The following is a 5,915-nucleotide window of genomic DNA, read 5'->3' as shown; positions in this document are numbered from 1 at the left end:
CCAATCAGCACCCCCATTTCAAGACTTCTAGATACGCCACTGGAGCCAGGGGAAAAGCCCCGGTGGGTTCCGGTGGAGAAGCGTATAGCCTTATGTATAAAAAAAGTAATATTTAATTCATTTATAAGGTTAACAATTTACAATTAAACATACCTACATTCTTCATAAAAAAAAATGTTTACACATTGTTATTCTTTGAACTACAGGTATATAGACGAATGGTTGAATAGTGGAGAAAATTGGTATGATGTCTATTACTGTGCTGTTGATAGTCTTGTCACAGGGGCTGCAGGATCCAGAATTTTTCAAACGGCGGGGTGGAGGCACAACAGTTTCAGAATACAGTAGATAAGTGAGTACATAACACATAACATAACATTAATATGCATTGACATTTTTAAAATTTAGTGGCAAGACGAGGGGGGCACGTGCCTCTGGATCCGCCCCTGTGGCACACTACCACACCAATGATTTGTGCACCTTCTGATACCATATATGTAAAAATAATTTAAATTTCTATGGTGAATAAAAATTACAATTACAGTTACTCCCATTTACAAATATAGGCCTAAATCGTAAATCTACAAATACTGTTACTACACTATATAATTCAACTAACTGTAGACAAAAACCGTGAATTCTACGTGCGAAATTCTATAGTTTTAAAATATAGGACCTAAGTGCTTTCTATCGGCCATCTTTTTTAGTCGGATTTGCCAAGACATGGAATAATTATCAAAAAGTAATAAAAGTAATTTCAGAACTTTAGCGCACAGAACATTTTTGGCATTTACAACAAAGAAATACAAAAATAGGGTGACGATAAATTCGCCTTTGTTGTAGTTTGCACTAAATGCATCCGCTCGAACTGACATCTGCTCGAATTGACTCATCCCTTTTCAGGATCGACCCATTAGCTGAAAATAAAAATATTAAATATTAAAATATACTGTACTGCCTTCAGTTTCTGGCAACGTGTCCAACTCTGACTCCTATAACAATTATTATTGGATTAGACAATATTAAAAATTGACAATTTCTTCGCAATACCTACTGTGTTTGATGACACAAATAACAAGTTACGGGAGTGGGTTGAAAAAGAACAGAATAAAATAGTTTTTTTTTTTAAAGGCCTAGACTATTTTATTCGCATATGAAGACTGATTAAATTCAGATACAAGAAATCATATATTTCATAATATCGTCCGCCCGAGTCTATTTCCACCATGCCATGCACACCTACTAAGAAACTGACTCGTATTGTTCGATAACGGGAATTAAAAGTCTAAAAAAAATTTGAATTGCAATTGTTTTATTTTATCACATACAATACAGAGGTCTACAGTACCTCGTTTTGTTGATACGTACATCACAAATACATCCCATAATCATAAAACAAAGGCGTTTTTTTTTGGCTAAAATACAGCTTGTCCACAATATCTGTCGTCAACTCATGTCAAGCAGTTCTCTGGAATTCACAATCTGCTACACAGATGAGTGCGTCCAGGATATTAGGTGAAAATGGCCACAAGAATTTACTGAAGTTTAATTATTGGAATAAATAATCATTACCCAAGGGTATAAATAGAGATTATATATTTGCTTTTTCACATTGGCGTGTACAAATATACACAGACACATACGAAAGGCATTGAAATTATATAAAAACATTATAAAGGATGTTGACTGGGAAAACATTTAAGGATAAAAACAAAGGAAAGTACAAAAAGCAACTTATTTCCACCTTGGTCCCCAAATGAGAATACTAAAATACCAGAAAAATAATAATAGAACTATAAATATGGAAACAATACAATAAATACATTTTAAATACTACAGAAAATTCAATTCTGAAACATCATCAAATTTAAACTATATTGTATTATGAAGTTCACATATATAATGGTTCTTTATGAGTTCCTAACAGTACCATTATGAAAACACAGTGTTTTTTCCCATCTTGCTAGTCAGTTGTCCAGGTAACACAAAACAAATCCTTTATTTACCACCACACCTTGCCATCACTGTCATGGAGAACAGAAACTGGATGCGAGCCAACAGTACCTGTGGAAACTGGCATTCTCTTAGTAAATTGTACAAGCTGCGCTCATAATAGAAAGAAAATGCCTACATGTAGGCGTTACCTGACTACCCTCTTCATCTATGCAGCAGCAGTCATCTGATGATGCTACTTTCCTTTCAACCATGCAAGCACTTACGTCTGGTTTATTTTTATCCACTTCTGGATCTTCGTTACTACCTTCTTCATGGAAATTAAATTTCGGTTGACATGTCTTGGAATAAGATAAGCCAGCACATTCGTCTGTACTGCCTGCAGTTTCTGGCAAAGTGTCCAACTCTCACTCCCATAACAATTATTATTGGATTAGACAATGTTAAACATTGACAATTTCTTTTCAATACCTACTGTACTTGATACAAATAACAAGTTACAGGAGTGAGTTTGCTTACCATTTGAGTTGGGAATGGAGCTCTATAATAATAATAATAATAATAATAATAATAACTTTATTTTAAAACGGAGAAAACTTGTATCACCATATTGGTGTTTTTCACAAGGCCGTTTTTGCAAAAAGATAAGGAAGAAATGATGAAACTTAAATTTAAAAAAAAAAAAACACATACAAACATATTGGAATACATATTAGCAAAGAAATGTAAAATACTAAGATAATAACATTATAAAGACAAAAGACTAAAAATATTGACATTATAAAAACGAAAGACTAAAAACTGATGCTATGAAAATGTAGAACAAGTTTAAGATTTTTTTTGTTCAATTTTCAAAATATTTAATCTTGTCAGTTATTAGTCTTTTAAAAGTATAAATATTAGGAGCAGTTGTTGCAAAATTATTTAGGTTATTCCAGATTTCTGCCCCATGATACGAAAAAATTCTTTTTTTATATTCAGTCTTTGGTTTATGTAAGCGTAAAATGTCATTTGACCTTGTTTCATATATATGTTCACGTTCATGAAACCGGTTTCTTAAGATGGTGCTAAATTATTCATTATCTTATACATTGTTACGGCTTCATTGATATACTTTTTTTTTTTCTAAATTTGGCCAATTTAAGTCTCTTAGTGCCTGTGAAGTGCAATCATATTTGGACTTTCGAGTTATTATTTTTGCTGCTCTATTTTGTAGTACTTGGAGTTTATTTCTAAGTGTTTGGTTACAACGATCCTAGACAACATTGCAATAGTCAGAATGGTGGGAAATAATCAATTTATACATTATTGTTTGGATATTTTTGGAGAAAATGTCATTGTATTTTTTTAGGTAGTAGATTCCAGATAGTACTTTATTTTTTACATGTTCAATTTGTTTATGCCACTTCAAATTGTCATCAATGATGACACCTAAATGTTTACATTGATTGACTTTTTGTAGTTTTGAACCATCTATATTAATGTTTAGATCCATGTTAGTCAGCTTGTTTAATTTTTGAGGAGTTCTAAAATCATATATTCTGTTTTTTAACATTTAAACTTAATTTATTACCTGCTAACCAAACTTTCACATTATTAATATCATCATTTAATTTGTTTATAACATCGTTTATGTCTTTTGCAGCATAATATAGGGCAGTATCATTAGCGTACATACTTACACTCGCATTAAAAACAGATTTTGGTAAATCATTAACATAAAGAATAAAAAGAAGTGGTCCGAGTATTGATCCTTGTGGTATACCACAAGGACTATTGCACTGTATAGAGTTGACATTAGTAGTATGTGTACGATTAGTTAAATAATTTTCAAACCATACTTGATTATCAAAATTAAAAGTATATAATTTATTTATTAATATTTTATGGTTGACAGTATCAAAGGCTTCTTTTAGATCAAGCATTATAAGTCCTACATATTTACCATTTTCAATACTCTCTATCCAATCTTCAGTTACATTTAATAAAGCTGATGATGTTGAGTAATTTGGCCTACAGCCTGAATGTTGTTCATATAACTTTGGGTTGATTTGTGAATATAATTGGTCAAAGACAGCACGTTCAATTATTTTAGATAAGATCAGCAAAATAGAAATAGGTCTATAATAACAAGGTTCACATGGATTGCCACCTTAGAAAATTGGGCATATCCTAGCATTCTTCCATTTTGTTTGGATATTAAAGTTTATTAAATATGTAATGGGTGCCTCTATATTGAGTCAGTTGTCAATTGTCAATTTAAGTAGTTTAGCTGGAATTTCATCTGTAGACTTCTTTGTTGGTAATGTAACAATTTGTTTATGTACATTTGAAGCTTCACAGTTAATTTCATTAATTTCAACCACAGGTATTTCCTCGGCTTAGTTAGGACCTATGTTGGCAAAAAAATAGTTAAGTGTATTTGCAATTTTGTGAGGTTCTGATTCAATCCATTTATTGTGTTTTAGGTTAGTTATTTCAGTGTTTTTACTTTTAGATGGCACAACATATCTTATATTTTTCCATATAGTTTTAAAATCTTTAGTGTTTAATTGTTCAGTGAAATATTCCTTTTTACTTTTCTTGATCTCCTGATTTACTTTATTTTTTCGTAATTATTCATTCCACAATTGAGGAATATTTTCTTTACTGGCTCTTTTTTTTTTTCTAATTAGTAGTATTAAACTCTGTGAGCCAAGGACTATTTTAATTTCGAACACGTTTCTTTTTTAGTGGTGCATGCTTTTCAACAATTTTTAAAAACTTGTCTTCAAAAAATTTTAGAGCATCATTAACATTTGTATAGGAAGTTATTTCTCACACTAGGGTTTACTGGTTTTGTGGTTGCATTTGGTACGGGTTTTAAAACTGGATCTCTAAAGCTGACCGAACATTTCTCCACATGCTTCAACGTACTGCTTCGGAATTACAGACATAGCAGTTAAAAAAGGTTCTGTGCCTACTCACGCCCACATCCATCTGTAAATTGTTCTTGTAGAAAAATTTCATAACTTGTCTGCATCTGCTAATTCTATCCATCTAGTCAAAACATCTTTCAAATTGCTGCAAATTAATGCCCACTTCCTCCAGCTCCTGGTCTTGCAAGATGTAGATATTGAAAACCCATCATGTCAACTGGAAATGCTTCAATAGAGCAGTTTAAGTAATCTGTAATCATTTGCTTCGGCTGTAGATAACCTAAAAGAAACTTAAAGAGATTTTCTGTTAATAAAGAACTTAAATTTACTGCCAAACCATGTGGCATACCTTTCATATTGTTTTAAATAAGAATCTAGATCATTCTTACCTTTATTAAATGAGCTGGTAATTTAGATCTACTTGCCTTAACTTTGGATGATCCAGTTTAGGGACAGGTAATGTTCTGCCCGACTTAGGTTTGTTTTTTTCATCAGTGTTCTTGTATAGTATTATTTCCTGGACGAGTAGTCCCAAATAATATCACACAGCCTCTCAGAAGGTATCTGACAAAGGTCCGAACATACTCAAGAGACAAAAGTTCGCAACAGAAATAATTACCAAAAATGTTTACTGATATATTTCTGAGAAAGTGCACCCACCAGCCTGGTGTTGGAGAATCAAGTGGGGCCGATGAAGATAACACTATCCTAGGGGGTCCTTTTTTTTGCAATCAATGTTTTCTTTTTTTCTTTCTTTTTTTTTGCTTTTCAAAAGGAAGGGGGACAGTAAATCTGCCCCCTTTATTCCATCATCATTAACATTATGTTTTCAATCTCATTAACAAAGCCATAGCAGTTAACAAATAATAATGGTTAAGCATCAATGCTGTAACACTACAACTTTATCAGTCAACGAAATATTATGTTGCCAAAATACAATAAAAATTTGTTCACGATTTCAACATTTTCCTTATGGCTTTTCAGCTCTATCATTAGATTTAATCATCTACACTATATATACATATATACATATATATACATATG

Source organism: Anneissia japonica, unplaced genomic scaffold (assembly GCF_011630105.1).
Source record: "Anneissia japonica isolate Jap-2015-1 unplaced genomic scaffold, ASM1163010v1 scaffold287584_len476085_cov161, whole genome shotgun sequence".
Lineage (NCBI taxonomy): Eukaryota > Metazoa > Echinodermata > Crinoidea > Comatulida > Comatulidae > Anneissia > Anneissia japonica.
This window is presented reverse-complemented; position numbering follows the sequence as displayed.